We start from the raw sequence: 15957 nt of genomic DNA, 5'->3' as shown, positions 1-15957 counted from the left end.
AGGGAGATTATCCTGAACCGGGTCGTAGGTTGTTTATAGGATAAAATCCGAAATCGTGAATTGGTTTTGTGTTCCAAGACACTCATCACCCTGAAGAAAGCTAGAACAGCAGACTTGTTTATAGGATGGACATTCGAATCCACAACGGGAAAACGAATCTTACTCGACTGGGGAAGATCAACAAAGGATTCCGACCAAAGAGCGCATGAGACATATTATTCATAGCCGTCAAAACGTGAATAATAACCTCGCATGGAAGATTATCCTTAACCGGGTTGTAGGTTGTTTATAGGATAAAAATCCGAAAAGAAAGGCATCAGGATACCAGAATAGGTATATAATGATGACCAATCAAAAGGAGCAACAGACATTACCGACAAAAGGGTAAATGAAAGGCGATCTGCTGAGGATTCACTGGTGAAAACCAATGATCCAGGGAACACAATCACTGACACAAGGTGAAAGGACCCACTGGGGATAAAATTGCTAGCATACGGCAATTATCCACAAAAGACTTGCGAGGGATATAAGTGCTGATCTGAGCAACTTATCCAAGCAAAGGAAAAATCAACATCAAGAACTAGATGAAGATAACCACAAGGGAAATTGTCATCGGTTGAGATGAACAACAAAGTTAACTCTGCAAGTGGAGAAAACAGGGTTTATGACTACCGGTTTGTAAGTAGAAAAACCGCAAAGATAGGACTTACGACTGCTGGTTCGTAGGCAGAGGGCCAAAAAGGGTGGAGATGACCACAAAATTAGGGTTTACATCTACCGAATACGGGATAGAAGACCAACAACTCCACGTGGGGATAGAACGAATCACAAATCCGCACGGGAAACCAAAATAGGGTTTATAACAAACCACAAACTGCTGGAGAGCAGGAAAATAGGATTTACAACTACCGACTGTTAGGTAGAAAACCAAAACTCTGGCTGGAGAATAAAAGGTGTATAACCACAAATTCTGTCAAGAAAGCCAGGAAAAGTAGGACTTATAACCACAGGTATGAGGGTAGCGGCCCAAAATTACTCCGCTGGGGAACAACCCACTGGGAAGCACAAGACATTTGACAAATAGCCAATTCGGGAATAATCCGAAAAGACAGACTGAATCAAGACACGTCCTAATGAGGATGTAACTCAAATAGGAACATCCATCCCAATATATGTGTTGGGAGGAAACAGAAGAAACCGTCATCCACGAGGATATATCTCAGTGGGGAACTGCAGAAGGAAAGGCAACATTTTTGCTTATGGGGTTGACTCTATATGGAGAGATTTTGACACCCGACATCTGCTTGGGGAGATCTATAAAGAGATCTGTATTGCCCATTGCAGGAGACACGACAAACAAAAGATATATGGCAAGAAATGCAACATGAATATCTGAATGTTTTTGAGTATGCATGAATATGCGTGATTTATGTTTGATGAATGCTGACAAAACAGACAATTCTAACACAAACAGGTTCAGGAATCAAAACGTCCGGTATTATACTTCCAGGGGAACAACCAGCTGGAGAGCCAATCTGCGGAGATCTTCATGCTGTAAAGCAAAGATCTGCGGGTACTGCTGAAGAAGCAGAGGATCAGAGATATCAGGAAACAAACCAATCAGGGTACAGAAAGTCACAATGGGCAAAGCAGCCACCAAGACGAATCTGTAGGGGAACAAGAGAAGTCCCAAAGTATCTGCAGGGGATCTCAGTGTCAACTGAGAAACAAAAGGATGCATTGCACAAGCACGAACTGTTGTAGAAGCAAATCCACATAACTCCGCTGGGGAACAACCCACTGAGGGAGAGTGATATCATCCAAATAGAATCTAACTGCATAAGCAACTCTACTGGGGAAAACTGTCGGCTACTCTCTTGGGGAACAACCCACTGAGGGAGGACAGATCAAACAAGTAGATTCTGCAACGAACCACTCTACTTGGGAAAGAATATGCATAGCAAACTGATCACAACAAGTAGATTCTGCAATATAAGCCACTCTACTGGGGATCACAAACAGTCAGGAAATCAATCCGTTCTCTGGATGGTAGGGCCATCATCCGACCATACCGGGGATTGAAGGAGTACTCAACAGGCGAAATTGCCATAACAAATACTCTGCAGACTATGCTGAGGAAAAGATGGTTGAAAACACTGGGATGTCGACCCAATCAACCGCTGAATAGGAAAATAAATCCTACTCTGCTGAAGAGAACAAACTCTGATGGAGAGATAGCAACAATTCCGCAGACGACTTCGCCGGGGAAAAGGTAAAGTACCGGGTATCAAACCGCCGGCTTACCGAGTCTTCAAAAGAAAGCGATCGTGCTGAGGAAACAACTCCGCTGGCAACTGCATTGGGAAGAGTGATAACAACTCTGCTCGCGAATCCGATGGGGATATCAATAACAGCTCTACTCATGACTGCCGAGGAGACAAATAAAGTCTGGGGCATACGACCCACTGGAGAAAGTGACGGGGCACCAAGATGACAAACCATCAACCGCCGAAACTCACAAGGAAACACCCATGCTGGGAAAACTGCTGCTGGAGAAAACGAAGTCTTCAACAACACTCTGCTTGCGACTATACTGGGGGAACAACCCCAACAACAACTCTGTTTGAGGAACAACCCCAACAAAGATCTGAAGAAAGAAGATACCACCAAACCAGGAATATGAACCAATGTCCTACCTGTTGGAAATCATGCCACCCTCGGGAGAGCACTGAGATATTCTTGAGTATCCTTTCAATCTTGTGAATGTTCACTTTGTTTAAAACAATTTTTTTTGAAAAATTTTGATTTGTTTAAAACAATGATATTTTATCAATTTAAAACATGCAAAACATTTGTTGAATTGAAACAAATAAGAGTGCAAATAATTGGATAAAAGCTCAAATTGATTTGATGGAATGGTAGCCTGCAAATGGCAAGACTCCATAGATCTGTACAAATTTGAAATCAGTGATATATATTGGAAGAGGGCTACATTGAACATAATGATCCTTTCTCTACCAATTTGAATCTCGATGTATCCGAAGCTTCGGTTGACGACGAATCGAGAATCTTCTGACGAAATGACGACCGATAAACCAGAAAGTCTTGTCAGGATGCAGTTATTTGCCAAATCCCTAATTTTTGCCTAGATTGCCCCAGGGTGAGGTACTCAATCTAGCGGGATGCAAATATTCTCTTTTTTCAAGTCTCTAATTTTTGCCTGGATTACCCTTGCGGGTTCTCCACCGAGACGCTCATTTTTGCCTAAGCCGCCCTTTCGGGTTTTCAACTTAGCGAGCTATTCTGTTTTTTTTTCATTTGCATATACTTTTTTTTTTTTTTTTTTAGGCAAAGTATCTCTTGACTGCATCTGAATTCACAGGACGAGTGAAATCCTCCCCATCCATTGTTGTAAGCATCAAAGCACCGCCTGAAAAGGCTCTCTTAACAACATATGGACCCTCGTAGTTTGGAGTCCACTTGCCCCTGGAATCGGGCGCGAAAGACAAAACTTTCTTGAGCACGAGGTCACCTTCTCGGAACACACGAGGCTTGACCTTCTTATCGAATGCTTTCTTCATTCTCTGCTGATATAACTGACCATGACACATGGCAGTTAATCGCTTCTCTTCGATCAAATTCAACTGGTCATAACGACTCTGAATCCATTCAGCATCAGTCAACTTGGCTTCCATCAAGACTCGCATTGATGGGATCTCCACCTCTACTGGGAGAACGGCTTCCATGCCATAAACAAGAGAAAAAGGGGTTGCCCCTGTTGAAGTGCGTACAGACGTACGGTATCCATGCAAAGCAAATGGCAGCATCTCATGCCAATCTTTGTACGTGACAGTCATCTTCTGGATGATCCTCTTGATATTCTTGTTAGCAGCTTCAACAGCCCCATTCATCTTAGGTCTGTAAGGAGAGGAGTTATGGTGTGCAATCTTGAATTCAGCGCACAACTCATCCATCATCTTATTGTTCAGATTGGATCCATTATCAGTAATGATCCTCTCTGGCACACCATAACGGCAAATCAGCTGGTTCTTGATAAACTTCACAACCACCTGTCTGGTTACATTCGCGTATGAAGCGGCTTCAACCCATTTGGTGAAGTAATCAATCGCTACGAGAATAAACCGATGCCCGTTGGATGCTTTCGGCTCAATCATGCCGATCATGTCGATTCCCCACATAGAGAAAGGCCATGGTGATGAAATCACATTCAGGAGTGTCGGAGGAATATGAATCTTATCCGCATAAATTTGACACTTGTGACATTTCTTCACATACTTGCAACAGTCAGACTCCATTGTCAGCCAATAATAGCCCGCTCTCAACATTTTCTTAGCCATGGCATGTCCATTGGAATGAGTACCAAATGAACCCTCATGGACCTCAGTCATCAATAGGTTTGCTTCGTGTCTATCCACGCATCTGAGCAAAACCATATCGAAATTCCTCTTATACAGCACTTCACCACTGAGGTAGAAACTGCCTGACAACCTTCTCAAAGTTTTCCTATCTTTCACAGATGCCCCAGGCGGGTAGACCTGGTTCTGGAGGAAATTTTTGATATCAAAATACCAAGGCTTGTCATCTTTCACTTCTTCGATTGCAAATATGTGAGCTGGTCTGTCCAAGCGCATCACAGTAATATTGGGGACATCATTCCACCGTCTGACCACTATCATGGAAGCAAGCGTTGCAAGAGCATCCGCCATCCGATTATCCTCTCGAGGAATGTGATAAAATTCAACTTCTGTAAAGAATGTTGAAATTCTCCTTGCGTAATCTCTGTACGGAATGAGACTTGGCTGGTTCGTCTCCCATTCACCCTTGATCTGATTGATAACTAGGGCCGAATCACCATAGACATCAAGATACTTGATTCTCAAATCAATGCATTCTTCAAGTCCCATTATACAGGCTTCATACTCCGCCATGTTGTTCGTGCATTTGAAAGTTAGCCTTGCTGTAAACGGAATGTGTGAACTTTGAGGAGTGATAATCACTGCCCCAATTCCATTTCCATATTGATTAACAGCGCCATCAAACACCATCGTCCATCTGGAACCAGGTTCTGGACCTTCATCAAGTGTAGGCTCATCGCAATCTTTCATCTTCAAATACAGAATTTCCTCGTCAGGGAAGTCATACTGAACAGACTGATGATCTTCAATCGGCTGGTGCGCTAGATGGTCAGCCAAGATACTACCTTTGATAGCTTTCTGAGCTCGATACTCAATATCATACTCAGACAACAACATCTGCCAACGGGCAATCCTCCCAGTTAAAGCAGGCTTCTCGAAGATATACTTAATTGGGTCCATTCTGGATATCAACCAAGTTGTATGATTTATCATGTACTGGCGCAAACGCTTAGCAGCCCAAGCTAAAGCACAGCACGTCTTCTCAAGTGTAGAGTATCGAGACTCACAATCAGTAAACTTCTTACTGAGGTAGTATATAGCAAACTCCTTCTTCCCTGATTCGTCTTGTTGACCGAGTACACAACCCATCGAGTCTTCAAGAACTGTTAAATACATGATCAGAGGTCTTCCTTCCACAGGCGGAGACAAAATCGGAGGTTCAGACAGATAATCTTTGATACTGTCGAAAGCTTTCTGGCAATCCTCGGTCCAATCATGCGACTGATCTTTCCGGAGGAGCTTGAATATCGGCGCACATGTGGCAGTCATGTGGGATATAAATCTGGAAATGTAGTTCAAGCGGCCAAGAAAACCTCGGACTTGCTTCTCAGTTTTGGGTGCAGGCATCTCTTGTATTGCTTTGACCTTTGCAGGATCAACCTCAATACCTCTTTCGCTTACCATAAAACCCAACAATTTGCCGGAACGGACTCCAAATGTACATTTGTTCGGATTCAGGCGAAGTTTGAACTTTCTCAAACGCTGAAAAAGCTTCAACAAATGCTCAACATGCTCAACTTCCGTTCGGGACTTAGCGATCATATCATCAACATAGACTTCGATCTCCTTGTGCATCATGTCATGAAACAAGGTAGTCATAGCTCGTTGATACGTGGCTCCGGCGTTCTTCAAACCGAAGGGCATCACTCGATAACAGAATGTTCCCCAAGGTGTGATGAATGTTGTCTTCTCCATATCCTCTGGTGCCATCTTAATTTGATTATAACCGGAAAATCCGTCCATAAAGGAAAAGACTTTGAATTTGGCTGTGTTGTCTACCAACATGTCGATGTGTGGTAGAGGAAAATCATCTTTTGGGCTAGCTTTATTCAAATCTCTGTAGTCAACGCACATACGGACTTTTCCATCCTTCTTAGGAACAGGCACAATATTGGCCACCCATTGAGGATATGTCGAAGTCACCAGAAACCCCGCATCAATTTGCTTCTGAACTTCCTCTTTGATCTTCACTGCCATATCTGGATGAGTTCTTCTGAGCTTCTGCTTCACAGGCACGCACTCAGGCTTCAAAGGCAGGAAATGTTGCACAATATCTGTATCTAAACCCGGCATGTCTTCATAGGACCAAGCAAAGATATCTGAATATTCTCGTAGCAAACTGATCAAATCTTCCTTGACAGACTCTTCAAGAAGTGCCCCGATCTTCACCAGACGAACACAATCCTCAGACCCCAAGTTGACTGTTTCCAAGTCTTCGAGATGCGGCTGAATGATCTTCTCTTCGTGCTCAAGGAGACGGGTAATCTCATCAGGAACCCCCTCAACGTCATCTTCTTCTGCCTCAAATACAGGGAATTCAAAATTGGGAGATAGCGTTGGATCATTATGTTCAATGGGTTTTAGGATCAATCTGCATAATGATTTTGGTTAAGGAAAAAACTTCAGCATTTAAACAAGCAAACCATTATGCAGATGAAAAATGTTGTTTTTGTTTTTCAGGGTTTTTTGTGATCACTGATTTCATGCAGAAAAGCAAAAAGTAAAAACAAAGGAAAAACAAATGTTAAACAATGCATTAATTGAATGAAAACATCATTGTATTAAATGCCGCCAACAATGTCATCACTTCTCCTTTTGGCATGGGAGAAGGTTTTAAACAAAATGAACAATTTACTCTGATCTATGGATGACTGTAGGAACATCTACAGCGACCCAATTGTGGCAGACACCACCAGGAATAACAAAATTGTTCATGTCCTCTGCTTCCTCTTCAATGATGGCAGCAGCTTCCTCTTCTTCAGGTTGATTGGCGTGAATGAACCCTCCACTCTTGAACAGACCTTGCTCATTGCATGCCCCAGAACCATAGCCAATGCCAGCCCGGGATTTGTTGTCTTCAAGTTCAAGCACTTTCCCCAATCCAGCAACTGCACCACATTCAATGGCCAGCTTAGCATCACGGTAGGAAGTGAATGAAGGAGACTTCTTCTCGATTGGTTCATCAATAGATAAAGCTTGGAACTGAGTTCCAACTTCATCCTCTGCGTCAATGTACGAGAAAGAAGACAGATGGCTAACCAGGAGAGCCTTTTCTCCCCCTACTACAACCAATTTCTTTCTTCACAAATTTCAGCTTCTGGTGTAGGGTGGATGTCACGGCGCCAGCCTCGTGAATCCATGGTCTGCCTAAGAGACAGCTGTATGATGGGTGGATATCCATTACTTGGAAAGTAACTTGGAAATCACTTGGTCCTATCTTGATTGGGAGATCAACTTCCCCAATCACGGTCTTGCGCGACCCATCAAATGCTTTCACAACAACCCCACTCTGCCTCATAGGAGGACCTTGATATGATAGTCGAGAGAGTGTGGATTTTGGCAATACATTAAGAGAAGATCCAGTGTCCACCAACACATTGGACATTGCATCAGATTTGCAATTCATAGAGATGTGCAAAGCCATGTTGTGGTCTCTTCCCTCCTCGGGGAGATCAGCGTCACAAAAGCTCAAAGTGTTGCAAGCGGTAATGTTTGCAACAATGCTATCAAATTGTTCCAGGGTGACGTCGTGATCAACATATGCCAGGTCCAAGACCTTCTGCAGAGATTCCCTATGGGGTTCTGAATTCAGCAGTAGAGAAAGAATAGAAATCTTGGAGGGCGTGTGTAGAAGCTGGTCTACAATATTGTACTCACTCTTTCTGATGAGCCTCAGCATCTCATCAGATTCTTCATCAACAATGCCACTTGGGCCAACTGAAGAAACAGGAGTCTTTTGTACGGATGAGGAGGGTTTGGCAACATCAAGTGCCGGATTCTGAACATTCACAGCGGTCCCCACAGGGCGCTCAACGGATTCAGAAGCAACAGGGCTTTAGCAGGTGCGGAAAACACACGACCACTCCGGGTCAACCCACTGACATCAGCAATATTGGTTACGGAAGTTGAAGGCAAAGGCACTTCGACCCCATCCTGGACAGCAACAGGATTGTATCTGAAGGGTACAGCTTTGTCAGATGAATAGGGCACAGGGCCAGCTGGTTTAATGACCAAGGAAGGGGAAGCCTTCGGCTTGTTGCTATTATAGCGGATAACAACTGGCTCGGGCAGCTTGAACACTGGTGATATGACATTCACTTCAGGTTCAACTTCATCAACATTGCGATTCTGGAGAATCTCAATGGTACCTTCATTCAACAACTTCTGAAGTTCTCGCGGACTGGTCGCAACCCAAACGATTAACCGAACAAACGCGGCATTTGTCGTGGTTATGCTCCAAGTAGCTGTACTGACACAGCATCCGATGTAATTCAACCAACGACTGCCTGATGTGGCTGACATACTTGACCTTGTACTTCCCAAGGCATTCTTGAATCATGTTGACAGATTTCCCATGCGCAGGCAATGGGTTCTTGGTGACGTTCGGGCTTGAGTCCTCAAAACTCAGGATTCCACTTCTCATAAGGTCTTGCACCTTAGTCTTCAGCTGGAAGCAATTTCAATATCATGGCCCGGAGCACCAGAATGATAGACACAGTGTAGGTCAGGCTTATACCACCACTGAGGGTTGACCGGTATAGCCGGAGGATCTCTCGGAGAAACCAACTTCCGCTCTATTAGAGAGGGATATAACTCCGCATACGACATAGGAATCGGATCAAAACTGATCTTCTTCCTTTCGTAACCCATGTTTGCCTGATTACTCGTACTCCCACGAGGCTGATAAGCCTGTTGCTGTGGACGAGATTGTTGTTGTTGGTACTGCGGTTGTTGGTATTGTTGCTGATGCTGATACTGTTGATGTTGATATTGTTGATGTTGAGGAGTATTGTCCTTGAAAACAGGTGCTACGTGAGCCACCTGGTGCTGATGACTGACATGTCGTGCAGGATTCCTCTGAGCAGAGGGTCTTCTGTGTTTGGGCTGAGATTGAACGGCATGTGCTTCACCTTCTTTCCTCTTAAATGCCCCATATCGTTTAGAGGAAGAGCTATCATCCTTAGCCAACCGTCCTTCACGGACACCTTCTTCGAGACGCATCCCCATGTTCACCATCTCGGTGAAATCAGAGGGAGCGCTTGCTACCATCCGCTCATAATAAAATGAGCCAAGAGTCTTCAGAAAGATCTTGGTCATTTCCTTCTCTTCCAGCGGTGGAGTGATTTGAGCTGCCAGCTCTCGCCATCTCTGGGCGTACTCCTTGAACGATTCCTTGTCCTTCTGGGACATGGACCTGAGTTGATCTCGGTCAGGCGCCATATCGACGTTGTACTTATATTGCTTGACGAAAGCTTCGCCAAGGTCATTGAAAGATCTGATGTTGGCGCTGTCCAAGCTCATGTACCATCTGAGCGCGGCACCAGATAGACTGTCTTGGAAATAATGAATCAGGAGTTGATCATTATCAGTCTGTGTTGACATCTTCCTGGCGTACATGACCAGGTGAGCAAGCGGACAGGTGTTCCCTTTGTATTTTTCAAAGTCCGGGACCTTGAATTTGATCGGTATCTTGACACCGGGAACTAGGCAGAGTTCGGCTGCAGACTTGCCGAATAGGTCTTTGCCTCGAAGAGTCCTCAATTCCTTTCTCAGCTCAAGGAATTGATCGTTCATGGCATCCATCTTTTCATGAACGTCTGCGCCCTCAGATGGCTCGGAGTGATAGATGATGTCGTCTACCCTTGGCATGGTATGCACGACAGGAGGAGCGGCGATAGGGACCGAGCTAGACGCCGGCATTTGAGCGAAGGTTGGCGCAGGAATATCTGGCATAAAACCTGGGGGCATGCCCCAAGGAAACCCGGGCGGCATGGCATTGGGCGCGTGGGTGCTGACTGGCACTGTAGAAGTAGCTACCTCTGAAATGACTGTCCTCTGAGCAGGAGTTGCAGGCGTCGGAGCAGGTTGATTCTGAGCGGCAAGGAGTTGCTCCATCAAAGCGCCAAGTCTGGCGACCTCTTCCTTCAATTCTCTGTTCTCTTGTTCCAACTGCTCCATGATTCTTGCAGAGTTGACTCGTGTATAATACCGGTGAATCAGCTTGTCTTCAAAATAAATGAAGAACAGAGGTTAGGACAAGAAGACCAGAAACAAAGGGTACCTGTTTATGCAAGAATGATGCATGAAATGCTTGTGCAAATGCTTTGTTTTCAAGGAACCCTTAGGGTATTATTTGCAATATTTTGATTAATTTAAGCATTTTTGATTCCTCATGGAAAATATTTCATTCAATACATCAAGACAAAAAGTACAGCATTTTAAATTACAAAGAGAAAAGGTAAATGACATCCTATGGATCCCTAAAAGCTCGGGATGCTGGAAGACGAGAAGTGCACAACTTCTTGATCTCTCTCTCATAGGCCGCTTCCATGTCAGCTTTCTCCTTTGCAAGTCGATCATACCTCCTCTTCCAGAATTTGGAAGACTGAGGAAGCAGAGAAGTCCAAGCGTCGTTCGGATCATCGATCACTCGGTGCTCGAGGAATTCAATCATAGCGTCCTTCTCCTTGAGCTGCTGCAGCAATTCCTCCCTCTCACGGATCCAAGCACGCGAAAGGTCTTCTTCTCTCAACTCCTCTACACGTTGGGTAGGGAGGGTTGAAGGCCCAGCCACATCCAACGGTGTAGGTCTTGGATAATCATACGGCATCAAGTAGGTAGCAGCCCTCTGTCTGACCCAAGAGGTGTATGGCTCCAAAGCAATGCAGTTCTTTGGGCCCAACTCATTCCTACTCTTCTTGTGAACACTGCGCCATGCACGGACAAATCTGGCTTTCAGGCCTTGGGGATCTTTACCCTCCTGAAGGAACACACCTTCTAACAGAATGCTATTAGGTTTATCCTTTAGGGGGAACCCAAGCTGGCGACGTGCAAGTATAGGATTGTAGCTGATCCCACCACATGTACCAAGAAGGGGCACATTAGGGAATTCACCACAATAGTCGATGATCTGGACGGTATCGTACACGCGATCATACCAAGTGATATCATCATTGGTGAGAGACATGAGTCTCTGAGACCACCGTAGACATCCCTTGTTCTCCTTGAAAGCAACCGTCTGCGGCAAGTGCGAAATAAACCACTTGTACAGCAGGGGTAAACAGCAGACAATGACTCCTCCATTCTTCATATTCCTCAGGTGCAAGGAGACATATGTATCACCCAACAAAGTCGGAACTGGATTAAGAACCGAGAAGATCCTAATGGCGTTCATGTCCACGAACTTGTCGAAATTGGGAAATAGCACCAATCCATAGATGAGTAACGCGAATAGAGCCTCAAAGGCATCCTCACTCATGGCCTTCCCATAAAAGGTAGCTTGGGCAATGAGGAACTCGGAAGGAAAACCCTGAATTCCGCCTTTGGTAGTCAGGTTAGCTCTAATCAGATCTTCATCTATATGCAACAAGCTAGCAATCTCTCGAGCAGATGGAATATCCTCTAAGCCACTGAACGGCACTTGATCCAGAATTGGAATCCCAATGAGACGAGAATACTCCTCCAAGGTTGGCAATAGCTGGAAGTCCGGAAATAAGAAGCAGTGATGCAACGGATCGTAGAACTGAGCCAGAGTACTCATCAACCCTTCGTCAACCTGAGTGGTGAGCAGAGGTAGAAGCTTCCCATAGCGAGCTTTGAAACCCAAGGGATCTAGTACATACGATGTCAGATTCCTTAACTCTTTTACATCGGGCTGTCTAAAGCTGTACTTCTTTGTATGCCTCTTTGGTCTTTCCATGTCTGAAAATTTTGCAAATAAACCCTTTTTTAAGTTCCTTGAAAATCTTCTTTTTGTGATGACATGAATGCGGATGAATGCGTGAATGCATGAATGCAACAAACACACTCAAGGATCAAGCAAAGCACACCAAACAAAGGTCGTGGGAAAGCTCTATGTATCCCTAATATCAATCATCCATTTTGGTGGATTTAGGTTTTCACCTTATCGACACCCAAGTTCCATTGATATTAACGGTACATGAACCGGTTCAGACATTCTTAATATCAACCAGCCGCTTTGGTGGATTTTAGGTTTTACACCTGATCCGGGATCCATTGATATTAACAATGTTTGAACGACTCAACCACGAATCACGGGTTTGTTGAGAGTCACGAGCATGGAGTCTCGGTTAAGAACCACCCAAAGGGAGTGTACTAGGGTTTAAACCTGCCAGACATGTTCTATCAGAGGTTCCCATAATCATCGTTCCATCTTTCGAATATTATCGGAGGAACGAATACTCGTATTCCAAGAATATTCTCAAGAGAAACTCTCATGAGTGTAGTATCGCGTGACAATCGTATCAGAACTGACATCTGAACGACCTCCGCACTACGGTCCTAGAAAATAGGCCAAGATGGGCTTGGTAAACTAAGGTCCTTGGCTTCTGCGGAACATGATTGAAAGAATAATGCCTAACCACAAATAACTTGTGTGACATTATTAATCCAACATGACCTCCACCAAGTGAATGGACTCGCAAGTCAACTGGCTAAGGAATACTCCACACCAGTCAACAAGACTATGCCATTCTCCTATCCTAGAGTGCACTCGAGTTCGGGTATAGAACTCATCTCACAGATCACCAAAGCAAACAGCAATTGTATATCAAGCAATTCAAACATTACAATCAATACAGTTATCCCAAATTGTACAAAAATATGTCAAATAACAGATAATAATATAGCACAACAAGGGTGAAAAGTAGGCAATACCACCAAGGATCGATAGATTTTCCCCAGCAGAGTCGCCACTTTTCTGTAGCGGTGTATTCGTCGCTATATGATTTATCGATTAAACCATAAGCAAAGCATACAATGATTTTCGAGTCGCCACCGCACTTTTATTTATCCAAAGGACTGGCTAAAAAGCGAACAAAAGCCTAAGAAGTTTTACACGTAGAAAACTAATAAAAAGATCAGAGAGTCTGGGTAAGGGGTAAATTACGCAATGGGAAGGTGTTAGGCACCCACTACGTCCTAGGTACTCCTAGGGAGCCCTTTTCACACTTGTTGTACTAAATTGTTATTTGTTATGACATAAGCATTGTGCAAACATGATTGGGATGGTGAGAAAAGAATATACAATTTTATTATTGGGTTTGAACGGATAAACCCGCTGCCTACGTACCTTCCATCAAAGGTAAGGATCAAAACGCCGTAGTTCGGCTAAAAGATTTCCAAAAGGTTGGTGGATTCAATTTTAAACAATAGCACTGAGGCTTTTCATTATCAATGGGAGAAAACTCGACCAAGACCAACATCCACCATGTGAGGATAGCTTCGACGCACTAGAGGGGTTAACCCTGTTTTCAGTACGGAAGTCTTATAGTCGACTCACTAAAGATAAGGTGAGGTTTACATCAACCACAATGATAATTGAAACCTATGGCTAATGTGTGAAAAGATTAACAATGGACAAAGCCAAAACAAGTGAATGGGTGAAGTTAATTGATTGTGATTATGAAAATGGAGTCAAAGTATGATTAAGATTAATTCAAATGAGTATTATGAAATGAAGTTTGAAAAAGTCAAGGACTTGGGTCCAGGTTTTTAGTTTGGAAAACATGAAGATGTTTGCACAACACTTATGTCAAGTTTGGAAGTAAAGTGTGAAAAGGTTTAGGACCTAATGAGGATGAATGGATGAATATGGATTGTAAAACTTCTTAGAAGGTTCACTTCTTGAGATCATATGGGAGATGATTCAAGTGTGCCCTTTGGAATGAGCAATGGATAATAATAAAATAAGCAAACAATGATACCGGATGCGACTCAATGGTCTTACTCCAATCTCACAAACAAAAAGAAAACGGACACCGGATACCACTCAATGGATTTATACCGCGATCCTTAAAACAAAAACTGGATATCAGATGCCACTCAATGGACTTACACTAATCTCCTAAACAAAAATGAAACTTGGATACCGGATGCCACTCAATGGTCTTACACCACGATCCTAAAACAAAACAAAAATGGAAGTTGGAAGCCAATCTGTCTGGACTTATACCAATATCCAACATATGATCACAGGAAAGCAAATGCCAACTTGCGGGGACTTACAGTTGCATCCTCACATAAACAAACAAAAGCAAAACATGGATGTCAGATGCCAATCTGTCTGGGCTTACTCTAACATCCACAGTATGGTCCTAGGAATACAAATGCCAACTTGCAGGGACTTACAATTGCATCCTCACATACAATCAAACAAGTGCATCAAGCAAAGATAAGATGAGTGGCCAAGGTAATGGTCTTATACTCACTTCCATATCATAGGAGCAATGGCCAATGGATGGTCTTACAATTGTCCTCAATGGGTAAACAATAATGATAATGTCACAAAGACAAATGAGATGATTATGCATCAATGAGCAATAAATGATGGTAAATGCATAGAGCATACAAGCAAACATGTGTATATAAAACAACAATCAATCAATGAAAGCATTCAGCACACACTATCACCAAACAAGGAGGCTCATACAAAAGGGTTAGGCATTGAAGCCAACTGGAATAGGGTCACAGGTGCTCTTAACCTTGCCATTGAGGGGCTAAGGTGAAGCAGATGAAAGGATGTGAGGGGTGTGCCTCATTGCTCTTATCTCTGGTCAGAGAGAGCATTTGAATATCAGAAGGTGTGGGAGTTCAGAAAGTAGGAACTCTTTCCACAGATTATTGACTCGATAGATCTTGGGTATTTATCTCAATGCTTCAACCATGTAATGGGAGCAAGGAGAGGACTCACTGAATAGTAGGGGATAGGTTGCTTATCCCTTTGATCTACCAATTGCCTTACTTGAAGGACTTTTCCTGCTTGGGACAATTTTAAACACACACAAGCATTGCCTCTTAAGGAGGACTTCAGACAGTTTGCCCGGTCAAATAACAGACCGGGTCTCCAGACTACATGAAGAAGAAGTAATTATACCTCAAAGCAAATGCTAAATAGCAAAGCAAGCAACTAAAGCAACTAAAGTGTACCTGAAAAAGTCAAACTTATTAGTAAACAAGTCAGCAGTTCAAACCAAAAGAAATGAACCAATAGTCAACCACAGAGGGACCAATTGTGCAAGGCACAAAGACTCAAATTACATGAGTCTACCTACAAAACAAGGGTTAGCACATGATAAACAATTCAACTCAATCAAATTTGAATGATCTTTGAAGCACTGGTACTTAACCTGAAACAGTAGCTCAATTGTAAGCTCAGAAGACCACTAGGACTAGCCTAGGGTCAAGGGTGAAAGAAAAGAGTCAAACAGCAAAGGAAAGTCAACCCAATTCATGTTCAAACATTTAAGAAGCAATCTCAATTGGATTCATAATCAAATCATGCATCATTGTCATTTCATATGCAAAAGAATGCAAAGCATGGCAAGAAAGAGCACAAATAGGTCAACAGCAAGACTTCATCCAAAAGTCAACCCAAACAATCTCAAAAATTATGAAATAAATCACATTCAAACCTAACATCTATCATGGTAGACATGTCAAATTTCATTGCATTTGGATGAGAGGAAGGCAGTCAATTAAAATCAAGAAGTCAACAAAATTC

Source organism: Lathyrus oleraceus, chromosome 6 (genome assembly GCF_024323335.1).
Source record: "Lathyrus oleraceus cultivar Zhongwan6 chromosome 6, CAAS_Psat_ZW6_1.0, whole genome shotgun sequence".
Lineage (NCBI taxonomy): Eukaryota > Viridiplantae > Streptophyta > Magnoliopsida > Fabales > Fabaceae > Lathyrus > Lathyrus oleraceus.
Note: the sequence above shows the minus strand (reverse complement) of the source record.